Genomic DNA, 14,545 nt, shown 5'->3' with positions numbered 1-14,545 from the left:
GACACAGAGCAAGGTTGTTGTTCTACACTGTCAAGAATCCCAAACTCTGTCATCTATCTAACTGTCAGGACTGCCTACTGTTCAGGAAGGTGACTGTGAGTGAATGCGTGTGAAAGCAAAATAAAGTCAGAATTTAACCCCACAAACCACTTCACTCAGGATAGACAGACACAGGAAAAAGGTGAGAAAAGACGAGAGAGAAAAAAGAGGGAAACAAGTAGTTCAAGAGAAGACTGTGGGAGAGACACAGAGAGAGAGACCTCTGATGAGAAGGACTTCTTGAGTCTTAAGATCTACTCATCCTCAAGAGAGCCTTCTGTTGTACAGCCTTGTAAACATCAAACCAAACCACTGACTATGATTTCACACACCACGAGAGAGAGTGTGTAAATGTGCGTCAATGTAAAATAGAAAGAAAGAAAGAAAGAAAAAACACACAAATACACATACAGTACACACATATAAAGGACCTACTGTATCTAAAGATGGATGTATGGTCTTTCAGAATAAGGGTGGATCGCGGGTCAGTGTGTGGAAGGTAGCTTCATCATGGTGTGTTTTTCAGTTTAAATAAAAAATGTGGTATGGCGTGGGTAGAGTCTGTTCAGAGGCAGACTGGTTTTATAAGTTTCTGTGGGTATTTCACTACTTTTTTCCATTGTAAAATCATTGGCATACAGTTTAACTGACACAAATTTAAGCTGACCACAACTGCTGTTTTCTATGAAGGACAAAACCACCAATTTTATAAGAGCCACTTTGAAGACTTCAAGTGATGGATGGAGACCTTGATGAATTATATATATGTGTGTGTATATATATATTTATATATATATGTACACAGATATGGTCAGCCCACATGCTGGCTGAGGATGTGAGTGTAAGTGATATGTTTTTGTCCATCATCCAGAAAACAAAAAAAGAACTATTGTTTCATACACTGGCATGAGTCCTGCTAAATTGCTGACTGTGTGGGAATGTATATTTGCTATTGCTTTATGCAATCAAACATCAGAAGTAGTGACTTTATATGGATTTCAACAGCAGAGAAGCAATGGAAAATAAACTTTTCATTATTACATGATTATATTCTATAAATAGAATATTAGGGGGGTATAGTGGGTTAAGAAAAGTAACCAATGTGGACAGCATCCACAAATGATGTAAAAACAAAAATGAACGTAGTCTCTAAATAAACAGGAAAGGGTAGCAGGGTACCCAGGGTGATTTTGAATATGAATAAGTATGACGAAGGGTCTATATTATGTGATGAGTTGGCTGCATTGTCCCAAAATCTAGATGTTTTCATGACCTTAAAACTTACAAAGTAAGAGGGAAAAAGAGGAAACCTCCTTAATACATTGTTTTTTATGAAGAGTGATTGTTCTTTGGCATAAATTTCTACCCGTATAATTAACACATATCCATGTAATTTAATTTATTCCTAGTTTTATCTCTTGCACACATTGACCAGGTCATTTTTATGTCATATAATTTGATTCTGCTACATTTATTTTGCTTTTCTTCCAGTTTTATGCTTATTATCACAGTGCTGGGCTGAATAACGTAATGTGCTACAAAGATAACGCATCTTTCTACCTCAGCCCTCCGTGTATTTCAACATCAGCTCCTTCACACATCCCATCTCTCTATCTCTCCATCCCACACTGACTCAGTGTTGCTCTGGCAGATCTTGACATGAGGTCAGTAAGCGGACATGATTTGAATCAGTCTCCAACAAAACAGAGGCAAAGGGGAAAGAGAAACGAAACAGAGTGTGAAAAAAGGGTAGATTAAATAGATTAGAGCAGCAAGTTAGAGAGAACGGTGATGGAGAGAGATGGAATCACAAAGCTGATTTTGTCAGCTGGTTCCTCTTATCGCTCCCAGGTCAAGGAGTCAAATGGCCATAAGTGAGAGTAGATCTTAGAGATGAACAAAGACAGCGAGTGAGTGTCAGATAAAAAGAGGTGAGAGAGATGGATGTGATGTGGCATGATGTAAAGATAGCAGACACAGGGACAAATTATATACATTGTACTGAGCAGGAGCATTCCCTGCAGTGGGAGTATGTGGAAATTGACTGAATTAATATAACAGCAAAGACATTGAATAAAGTTTGCAAACCAATTAATTATTTTTTTAAAAATCTTTTTAATGTTTATTTGTAGAATCAGCCACTGAATATTAAGGATGTTTGGAACTGTTGCGCAAATCACTCTGCATTCACTGTGCAATGTGTGAATGTGTGATTGTCTGACATTTCTTCTTTTTGTGGGATTTGTATTTGCCTCTTAACGAGACACTTTGATCTCCCACTGTTGTTTTAATTTGGAAATGAAGCAGAACTGAGCAACTTATGCAACAGCAGGGTAAAGATGAAAGAATGTGCAGAGCATAAATGCACACAGCATCAATGTGTTAAACAAAAAAAATGTTTTAAAGCCCCCTCTCCACTCAGAAATGTGTTTTGCTTATTGTTACTTGGGTGTTTGAGCTTCACTGTGCAGAATGATGGATGTGCACAGTTTGACACTTGAAGGATGCATTCATCTGCTGAGGGGGGTAAGTTTCTCTGAGCTCACCTTAAATCTCAGTTAAAGGCATGCACATACAAGTATGATATGTGACAAAAAAGGTCACAAAGTCAAGCTCAGCTCACAAACCCAGCCTTCACCAGCTGATCTCAAAGACAGCCCACATCAGCTGATGGCTCAGCTGATTCCCTTCTATGCATTCAATTGGCAAATCTCATACAGGACGCCCTATTTAAAGCTGCTTCAGTCTGCCTACCTTTACTGCTTCATCTGCAAGCAACCCTCCTCCATCCCAGCTCCTCCTTACATGCTGTGTCTGACTCAAACAATGTCACTTCTGTTGTCATTGTTGCCTGCTCGGCTCTGTACCTGGGGTTTTTGCGGCTGCTCTCCCTGCCTTAGGCTTTTCATGCAAGCACATGGAAGGGCAAGGAGCTCCCAGAACAGAGTCATACTGCCAAATATATTATATACTGCAAATGACAATAAAAGTTTTCTTTTGACTAATGTGGTCCTGACTGAAATAACAAAGTGTCCACTGATAATGACAGTGATTAAGTAACATCATTATATTTCCCATCTCTAGGCATACAGTTCACTGCGCCACTAAGATGGTACATTTTTAATTATACGTTGCTTTTCAATGGGTGGCTGTAAAACATCTTGCTACAATATTGTGAGAAGGTACACTCTGTGTTGTGTGATGTTCTACAGCGGAGAGGTAGACTGTATACTTTATACTGTAGACAGCATAGGCTTACTGTGCAAACATACTGCACAAATGCAAAAACCCAGACGACCAAAGTCACAGCTGTACAGCATATAATTGCTTGCTTATCATGCTCTAAAGAAATGTGTTTTTGAGAGGATGGTTGACTACATTTTTAGTACTTCCATCTTTTGAGCACAGTGTCATCTTCCACAAAAAGAGCAGGTACATTTACTTACACTAAGCCCTGTAAACATATACAGAGTATACCAGCTGAGGACCAGTCTGCCAGAAACAAACTAAGACCTGTTTGATCTGTCGAAGCCTTAAACTTTACAGAAAAGTTTAAGACTTCATGGAAAGGAAGAGTGATTTGGCATGTCTTTCATTTGGGTGAGATGTGTGTGGTACGCTTATCTTGCAGCCGTTGCCAACAGTAGAAATGATTGCATACAGTGTACACAGTATGTGTGATATTCTGTATTTATTGTGTACACAATCACACATTTATGAATGACAAGATGATTAAGGGGTTACACTTTATCCTGTGACTCATTTGTGTCATGTCTTATTCCTTTAAGCTGGGTATAAAGTCCTGCCATAGATACCTGTGGCTTAAGTTCTGATTTATACTTGAGCATCAGATTTCCTATATCCTATTTATATCACTACACACATGTATTGTACATGATTATATTCCTCATGGTAAATGTGCTGTGATACAGAGTGACTGAGCTTCACATACTGTATACTCAAAGAACTGAAATTCCATTCAGGTAACCTTGGAGCCACATGTAGTTGCCATAGGAACGGTGTAGAACTGCAACAATTAGTCAATTAATCAATTAGTTGATCGACAGAAAGTTAGTCACTAACTATTTAGATATTTGATAAACTGTTTTAGTCATTCTTTAAGAAAAAAAATCTAAAACTCTCTGGTTATAGCTTCTTAAATGGAAATATTTTCTGGTTTCTTTAGTTCTCTATGATATTAAACTGAATATGTTTGGATTGTGGACTGTTGGTCAGGACAAAACAAGATGTTTTAGGTTGCATCTTGGGCTTTGGATGCGGTGACAACATTTTTTACCCTATTCTGACATTTTAAGGACCAAACGACTAATCAATAAATCAAGAAAACACTTGACAGATTCATCAATAATGAAAATAATCATTACTTGCAGCCCTAATACAGTGTAACCCTTCAACGCAGAAGTATAAATCTGATTTAAGCAGTGTTTGTATTTAAACACCCTGCCGAAGCCTGAACGTGTGTCATCCATGCAATATTAAATGTTTTTTATTACACTCAGGACTCAGACTACTTACTTGTGACATAAATCTGAGCAGTCCCAGAATGATTATCAACAGAGAAAAAAATCTGTGAAAGGAACATCATTCATAGATAAATGATCCTGTGATGTAGGGCTGAGAGTAGACATTATGTTGCTTTAGTGTGAAAAGCCAAAAAGGTTGAGAAACATTAGTTTTAGAGGATATTACCACTTTAGTTATCTAATAGAAATGTTACTGAAACTAATCTAATCATCAGTCCAGGTCTCACCCATTTAAACATCCCCAGAAAATGCAAAGCAACAAGTAAGTCACCGGAGTGTATAACACAATTCTGAAATATTTGATACAGCGCTAAAGCAAACAATAAATCCAGTTTTATCCGCAGTTCTTCATAATAGGAGATGAAAATCAATTCATTCAGTATTTCTCAGGTTTGTCCAGTTATAATTGAATAGTTCACACATACACAAGCCCACACTCTCTATGCTTCTCAGCCTCTCTCTCAATAATCATACAAATTGTCAGTGGGTATTAAAGTGGGTATTACATCACCCAAGGTTTTGTTTGTTCTATTTTGTGCTACATTATCTGTGAAATAAAAATAGTTTTCTCTGAAATCCCATACCCTGGTCACTGCAATCCTATTATACAGTAAGGACGACATCATGTAAACAGCAAAAATAGATATTTCTTGTTTTCTGTTTGATCTTTCTTTCACTCACTCTTTCTTTCTCTACCTGTTTTCTCATTTTCACTTCTGGTTCTCTCTATGGACTCACGCCCTTCTGCCCTGACTGTTTGAGCAATGCTTCATGTATACCGGCATGTATGATGAGAAATAAGAGTGCTACACCCTGTAAAGATGAAAGAATAGAAAGAGAACAGAAAAAGATTGTGGACAGTGAGACAGAAAGATTGAGTACAGCCTATATACAGCCCTTCAACAGAGCATGCTGTATTTAACTCAACTACATTCCATCGTCCTCCTATTACTGATTAAAGTCATTCCAACATCATACCACACATCCTGTCAGATGGGACAAATTCTCTTCCCAGTTCCCCTGCAGGTCAAAGTTCACCTACCATCCCCTCAGCCTCTACATAAAGCTCAATCTGTTTCGTCCTTCCTACTTGTGAGCTCCTCCATCTAACAAAACCTCTCTCTGTTTTTCCCTGATGAACAGCTGCTGAGTCCTTTCAACCTCGGCCTTATTGACAAGAAATGAGTTACCGGGAGACGTTTAACCCCCTCGACCTCACTGTCTCTCAAAGTTCAACGAAGTAGCAGTAGCCACTCCAGTGTTTACATTGTTCTTTAATGCCTCAGGGACAAGGGCAGCCCTTTACTCCCTGTCTGTTAAAAGGTTATGAAGCAGTAAGGTGCTAATATACAGCAGAAAGAAAAGGATTCATATTGAGAAACTGCTTTATATGAAGTTGTGCTGGACAACTGCAGTATTCATTGTGCATTTGTTTAAATGGCTTTTTTTATACTAACAAATAACCCATACAAGCTCTGGACCTGTATTTCTTCTTTTTCTTCACTGTTTCTGTTGGCGCATTGCTACATTTGTTCCTATGTTACTGCCAACTGTCAATCAGTGTAATAGTGTGAAACCAGGCAGGACTTAAATCGTGCTGCATGATGCAAACAAAATTGGGGGCCCACTCCTAAAAAAAAAGTGCTCAAAAGTTCAAAAGTGCTACTAGTACCTTTAAGACATGGAATCATCAACAAGTATCCATCAGCCATATACAGCACACTAAATAGGAATGAAAGTAGAAAGTAGAAAGTAAAAACAAGAGTAAAAAGTCTAGAACGAACTGGAGGAAAGGTTTGCTGCTGGTTGAGGAGATACATCAGCAAAACTATACTGTATCATAAGGAGAATCTACTACCATGGTGACAAGTGCAGAAAAAAAGTCAGCTTTATTCTTGTCATTTGCGCCCTTGAGAAAGATAGCGTAATAGTGTAACATCCTATCCAAAGAGTATCTGGAGCTAACAGCGTATAAGAGAGCAGCAGCTGCAACTGGTAAAGCTGCACTATTCAGATGATGTTTTGTTCATTGTAACGAATGCCATGATTACAGTCATTGCAAAATATGTCTCAGAAGGTGTATACTCACCTCTCTGTATGTAACCACTTCCTATTAGGACACAAACCAACTCTGGTGCTTATAAATACCTTTTGTTTTTATGATATTTATGTTTATCTTTTACTTACTTTTAAAGTTTCTTATGACAGTATGATAAATGTGGACTCAAATCTGAACACTGTATGTATGGTGTTATTTCAAAATGGCACACAAATACCCAGAGTCTCAGACATAAAAGATTGACTTTTCTTTCAAAAACATTCCCTCGTCCACTAAAAAGATGCAGTCTATGAGAAAAAAAAAAAAAAAATCCTGCCCCTTCTATGTCATGTCATCAATCAAAACAAAATCTCTCCTCTCTGCCAAGGAGATTTCTCTAAACCGTCTCTCTCCATAACACCCAGAGAGTGTATGCAATAGCAGCAGCGATGCTATCATTCTCCAAAGCATTCCATTCTATATCACCAGCTTATTCTGAGAAATCGTTTACTTAAAGCATTATGCTGGGATGATATAACAGGTAAGCAATGACAGCTTGTGTGTTTGAGTAAGGAGCTCCTATAAACCGAAACCAATGGCTGACTTTTAAACCAAACACTATTTCCTGAAGAAATGAAGGATTTAGTCTCACCTGTGCATACAGAGGTGGTGAAAAAAAAACACGATATAAGAAATAGCGAGAGAGAGAAATTGGAGAAATTGCGGGTAAAGTACAAGGATGGTTGCACAGCCTTAGAAACATGTTTGATCACACACAAACGCAAAGAAAAATTGCTGCCAGATTTCCAGGCAGCAAGAAGTGAGAATTAAACTGAGCCTTGATATTATCCTCTTTCTGTGATACATTTCCCTCACCTGTTGTGTCACTTCTCACAAACAAACAGGCTCCGACTAGGGAGCCAGACTGTCTTGTCTTAGAAAGATTAACTAGACTGACTGCCAATTTAAGAGCCAGTGACTGAGAGAGCTTGAGAGCCTGCAGGTGACTGGTCTGATCTACAACAAGGATGAAAACGCTTACATGGCGAAGCGAAGGATTTATCTAAGTGGTGTGAAGATAAACTCTTTCTCAGTGTCTACAAAACTTAAGAGATCATTACAAGAAAGAAAGTCACCCAAATTCTAGTAATTTGCCGTGTGCAGCTGAGATTACCACTCCCAAATTTACCATACCTAACTGCATATAAGAAAACAAAGAATTTGGTGTCTTAAAGAACCAGACATGTTGTTCGTCATCTTACAGGGACAGTGAAATAGCAATAACTCTCTAGCTCTACTAGCTATGACCCAGGAACTAGAAGACTGCATTAGGATTGGGGTCCCGCGGGATGTAAATCTCACGGGAGCGGGCAGTTTTAACTTTGCTGCAGGTGGAAGCGGGCGGTCAAAAAGTAAACTGCGGGTCCCGGTACAACGAAATTAGGCTATAGCAGATGGATTGCCACATAACTTTGTACAGACATTCATGGTTCCCTAATGCCTAATAGCTTTCATGATCCCCTGACTTTTCCTCTAGCGCCACCATGATGGATTACCATGAAATTTGGGACACATATTCATGATCTGCTCAGGATGAATTGCAATCACTCTGTGATCTCTTAACTTTTCATCTAGCGCCATCATTAGGTCAAAATTTTAATTTGCCCAATATTTCATTTTATGAATAAATACCTGAAAAACTAATGACATTCCCATCAGCCTTGACTATACTTTGTGTTTAGTGCTAATTAGCAAAAACCTGCAACATATCAACATGTTAGCATCGTCATTGTGAGCATGTTAGTGTTATGAGGTAAATAATCTTAAGTATCTCAACAAAACTATTGCCCTGGCTTGCAGAATAATTGATAGCGTCCATAGATTTTTAGTTCACATGAGCATAGGCCATCCTTTATTCACATTACCATCAGATAATGATAGTTCTGGGCAAACACCACACATTTAGCTTTTAGCTCCCATTCATAGGCAGTAGGATGCTGTAGTGCCAACAGATATGAGTCACTACTAGAGTGACTCATATCTGTGACCCTGTGACTCTACTCTAAGTCTACTGTGGTCTAATATGGTACTATTTTTATCTACTATATGTTGTGTATTTTTAACCACTACTTCATGTATAATCCCAGCAGTTAGATTGCAATTAGGTTAAGATAGACTGAATGTTTGTGTACCTGGTGTAGCCTACAGCATATAGTGACTCCATTTTCTGAAGTCAATATTCTTGTGCATAGTCTTGAGACTGTGCAAAATTCTTCTTTCATTACTTATATGTTGTCCTTGAGAGCAGCCGGGGCACAAGTTTTTTACTGGGTTGAAATTCACAGCAGTACTTGCAATGCAGATGATAATAAATTACCTAAACTTTAACTTAAAAGCCCTTCTTTCTCTGTGCAGAATGGAGGTCATTTTACTTATGGCCAAGTCTGGAAAAAGGTAAACAACTCACAAATGCCCTTATATCTTTAAGTGTACGGCAAAGGTACAGACTGTGTTTTTATCAGTTAAAATACTAGTGTTTAGAGTCATTTAATCCATCTATAGTGTCAACATCTTCAATCTCAAAATAAAAAAAAGACAAAACAAAACAAGGCTCTTGGATGCCTTGTGCATAGCTGGTTAGTGTGTGTGAAACAGTGTGTTGAGTGAGAATCTGAAACAGTAGTGCCGTGTGTGCACTACACTAACAGCATATGTTGACCCCCTAGGTCACGCTTAATCCGAGATGTTCCTACACTGTGTGCCTCTGTGTGGGTGTGCGACATTCACTTGCAAGTATGATGTCAGAGAGGGTAAGAAGGACATATTTGAATGGAAACTTGGAGAGAGGACTATCATTTCTAATCAAATGGCATGTGTGCTTTAAAGGATAGAGGCCCTGCACAAAGAGAATAAGTGAGGATGGTTGGAGGGACTGCACTGCACAGACTGAGCTGCAGTCACATCTTTGAACTACTGGACCAATAATATCAGGGCTCTTGCATTCATTCCAAATACAAATAACTATTCCCATGTGTTGTTTTTTTTCCCATATCAACTTCTATTATTTCGATTCATTAATGTCTATGTTAACAATGGACATTAATGACTATGTGTAATGCAAAAAAAAAAAAAAAAAACACCAAGAACTTTCACCCAACTCTACAGTTCCCCCGAGCTCTACACAGTGTTTCAGCGTCTTTTAGCTTATTGTTCGGGTTTTACAGCCCTCAAACTCCATGTTCATTAGCCATGTTTCTGGCAGCAGCAGTCAACTGTTTCCAAAAAAATAAAAACTTTGATAAACCTATGTGTGTGGCACCCAATGACATAAAAACAACGTAGGGCCCTATGAAATCCGTTTTAATTTTTTCCAGATTGTTTTCTTTTTCCTAAATTCCACGTTTTCCATTTTAATTTTTCTGAATTTTGTGTTTAACGATTTAAACACATTTTATCAACTGAAAGAGTGTCTAATGATGTGGTGGATGAATAAGATTTCAACAATTCAAAAAGAAAGTATTCAAAATTTAATCATACATTGAATGAAATGAATATATATTAGTGAGTTTGTAATGATGCCACACAACACTTAATCAAAGAAAGTGCTTCAATACACAGTACACTCAGACATTAGCATGAAGACATGAAACAGCTATGTAAGCGCTATGGGCTGAAGCACTCTGATCACACTGTGCGCCATAAAAAATAACAATCACAAAATAACATTGGTAAAACAAGGCTTATTGTGAAGAGATCTGAACAGTGATTTTCAGATCCTCCCAAAGTCCAGCTGTAGGGATGGGAATCATTAGGATTTTATCTTTGACCTATCCATACTCTTATTGGTCAGGTTCATACTCGACAACATATTGGGGTTTTTTGAATTATTATTTTAAAATCAGAATACATTAAGAACAGGATTAGAATTGATTTATATTTTAAATATAACTAAATATTGTTTCTAGAGCGGCAACAGTAAAGTTTACAACAGCAAAGTCACTATATAAACTCAATAATATCTCACTGGAAACAAATCTAAAATGTCAATAAAATAAATAATATTCCTGACATCAAAATACTGAGTGAAGTTTGGAAAGAATGAAGAACACAGACATCAATCAGTATCAGTCCTTCCTCCTGTCCTCCCTCTGCTGCTGGTTGAGGGAGTGGCTGGTTTGGGAGGGGGGCGCTGCTGTCTCAGCCAGTAGCTAAGTTTTATAGGAATTTGCCAAATTTTCAGATTTGTGGCAAACTAAGCTGAACAGCTTTATTTGAGCTTGTTCATAACAATTAGCTACGGACAAAGCGGTTGAAAATACCACTTTTCTACATGTTTATGCTTGTTGAACAGGTGTTCTGATAAATGATGCTTATTGGGTTTTTACTCACAAAGCTTTTATTGCACTTTAAGTACCGAGCATGTTGTCAACTCGAGTAAAACTTTATCTTTCACTTCACCTGGTTTACTGTGTGCACCACGGTGTGTGTGTGTGTGTGTGTGTGTGTGTGTGTGTGTGTGTGTGTGGAGCTGAGCCCTGCCCTCAGTCAAACTCTGACACAGACAGCAGAAGACAGAAGTATCGCGCCTGTAAATGACACCAAAACATGGTAGAAACTCTCATAATTTTCTTCTGTTCATTCAGCTTAGGTGCATCCACGTTTTGGCAAATTCCTCAATATTGTGCGTTTTACAGTTGATTCCATTTTTATGATCAAATTCCATGATTCTGTCCATGGTTTACACAACGTGGAACTCATAGGGCCCTAAAACAATGTTAGCAGGAAGCTAATCATTGATGTGAAGCACCTAGTGACCTAAAATAGCAGAACATTTTCTCAGGAGTTGGTGGATGCAAACCAGAGCTAGAAGGAGGAATATTGAGCAGACAGACTGAATATTTGATTACATTCATCATGTGGCCAGGAACACAACTCCACAAGAATGCTAATGTAGCTCTGTGTCTGCTGGATGTGTAAATAGACGACTATTTGCTATATTTGTCACAATGTGTTGTGTCAAATAAAGCTATGTGTTTTTCAGATCTTTACGGAGTTCTTCTGCCAAGAAAATCAATTACTGCAGCTTTAACCATTGTGTACATTCAGCATTTCTCTTTATTTTTAATACTTCCACTCCACTTATTTTGCTTTCTACCTGTTGTACTGACACTGCACCCCCTCCCCCACCCCCACCCATGTCTGAAGGCTCAAACTCAGTGAACCGTGAGATGGAGTAGGATGCGTGAAGGTGAGAAGGAGCGACAGACGATTTAAACCTCACCCTCCATCCATTGTCTTGGGGAATATACATAGGGCCAAAAACTGAAGCAAGATGGATGAGCTCTCTGTCTTGGTCAGGGCACGATGGGAATATTCGCTATGCAGTTTTATTGCTTCAGAAAAAAAAGACTGGATACAAAAAAAAGAGTGGATACAACAGACTCCACACCTGAAATGGCAATTTTTCAACAGGTGTTGGAAGACAGGAGATAAGACAGATAAGAATAAAATACCCCCGGTTTATCCTTATCGTTCTGTTTCATCCTCTTTTTTTTTTTAAATCCACCTAGTTTCTGCAGGTCACAGACCCAAGAGCCATGCTCCCTCTTCTTCACTCTGGCCAAGATCAAAGTTTTCCAAGGCTACAAACAATCTATAAACCAAAAGTGATGACATGTAGTTGTATGAACACTTTGTCTCTCTCAGATAGTTGCTAAACTGTCCAATTTATTTCCTTTCTTTGCATATTGTGTTCATAGTTTGTGGTAGCAAAGATAGATTGCATATTATACTGCTAATTGCTTATTATTATATTGTATAATTTATACAATAAATAGGACTTGCTACTGTTACTCTTATGATTGTTTGTTGTTAAAGTTCTAACATGTATTCTAACGGTAAAAAATAACACTAGCCCTTATTTAATTTACTGTAGCAAAAATCAATACTGTTACAGATGTAATATCGACTGTAGCCAGGTATTTAAGCTGGAGTGCAGGACTTTTACATATAAATGAACATCCGTTACATTCAAGCCCTTGCCAAACGAGTTCACACAATGCTGATTAAGCCTATCACCACCAGGTAAATCTCTCTGTATTTCACAGTATACCGGAGTTTTTGATGTAGTGTCTGTGGCGATATTCCTGTGCTGGCACGCCGGTAGTGATGCGTTTTATGTCAACCATCAGTGACTGGTTTACCAGAGCTGAAGTGTGCCCATAGAGCATGTACACCAGAGGCTTCCGCCAGCCAAGCCAGCCAGCTTCAGGTTTTGCCCTCCACTAACTTGACAGATGAAATAAATCCTGCCCTGTTTGTATGTTTTCTTGGCCGTTTTTTTGTCTGTTTGTGGTGTCTGGATTTAGATCTTTTTTAAATCATTCTGTTGTCTCTTTCTGTTTCTAAGAAGCTTGTTTAACCCTTGGAGCTTCAGTTCACGGCAGTAACTAACTGTTACTCAGAGTTTTTAATTGTCCAGCAGTTGTTTGTTGGCGTGTGACGCTGCAACAGGAAGTTTGAAAGCGGCTAGCTGAGATTAGCATGCTGGCCAGTGTTTTGGTTTAACCAGTGACCATGTGACTTTCAGCTGAATGTGTTGTGGTTGTCATGGTGATGGCAGCTGTTGAAAACACAAACAGAACATGTACCTGTCCTCCTAAAAGTCTAAAATTATAATATGTTCAACACAATATATATTCGTCTGGTCCTTTTTATGTAAATGAAATGGTGTCCCCAACATTCACATTTCTTCACTTATTTTTCTGAAATCACTCTTTTTAAATAGCTTGCTTGAGAGGAAACGCTGAATCTCATTGCAGTATCACATTGATGGTCAGTTGAAAGTTAATCAGATGGAAGACTGGTCAAACCTGGTCAATACTGGCTGTTTGACCACACAGTTTACACAATATTTAGCCACAAACTCTACTTTTAGTGTGTGCACAATAACAAAGCAGGTTAATCAGTTGAATATGGGCCACTTTCCAATTGAGGATAATGGTATGAAATTACAAGATAGACTATAGCTGCACTGCCAACTTATAAGCCTAATGCCCAACCAGTTACTTTCCCCTGATGCTGGGACTGGTAACTATTTTTTACTCTCGCTGCAAGAAGGGGGAGACAAAAGTTCCACGCTGCAGGTTAAAGTAGCAGAGGGTAAATATGGTTGTATGCAGTGAAAAACAGATCTCCTATGATGGATCTGTCACACATTGTATCACTGTGGCTTACAATTCAACTTTTCATACCAAAACTAAGGTATTTTGGACACAAATTGAGGAGACTTTAGAAAAACACGCATAGGCATAATTTAATGTTTAAAAATGTGTTTTGAACAAAAGGCTGCTGTATCTATTTGGTTTAATATAATATATAAGAATTATATGCTGCTACACATAAGCTTGACAGTTTATACACCTCTGTTATGTGAGGTTAGTACACTTCTAATATGTAATGTAAACAGGCAGAGTGACATATTATTGAACCTTCAGCTGCCATATTACGGAAAGTGCCATTAGTAAACAACTGTAGGCAGAGTTCACATAAAGCATTTGATATCCGTCATCCCCCGAAAAGTGATGAAACCACCTATATTAAATTGTGGTGTTGTGGGCAAAACTTGAAATGCTTTGAAGCTGTCTCTTCCATTACATTCACCTGCTAAAGTTTTTGAATTCTAAACTTTTTTTTGGAAGAGTAGGTCACATTATTCCTGTGAACTGCACTCTGTCAATCTATGACACTCATCAACACATAGATCCTATTGGAATACACCGGGAAATTGTCAGTTTCTGACGTCTGAAAAGGTAATGGGAGTGCTGCCTTGGCAACACATTCAACCCCACATATAATTGGAGCAGGCAACAAAAAGTGTTAATGCCTGTCTAGACACTATCAGTTCTTTTTGCACCTTTCCATC

The 14,545-nt window shown here is 38.3% G+C and overlaps 1 protein-coding gene across 1 annotated transcript in view; it reads right to left on the bottom strand.

The window, feature by feature from the left end:
• Window positions 1-14,545, bottom strand: part of mmp17a (matrix metallopeptidase 17a) — a 93,706-nt gene that overhangs the window by 52,353 nt on the left and 26,808 nt on the right. The gene's annotated exons all lie outside the window — the stretch shown is intronic.

Source organism: Thunnus thynnus, chromosome 19 (assembly GCF_963924715.1).
Source record: "Thunnus thynnus chromosome 19, fThuThy2.1, whole genome shotgun sequence".
NCBI lineage: Eukaryota > Metazoa > Chordata > Actinopteri > Scombriformes > Scombridae > Thunnus > Thunnus thynnus.
Note: the sequence above shows the minus strand (reverse complement) of the source record. Positions and strands in the feature narration are given on the sequence as shown.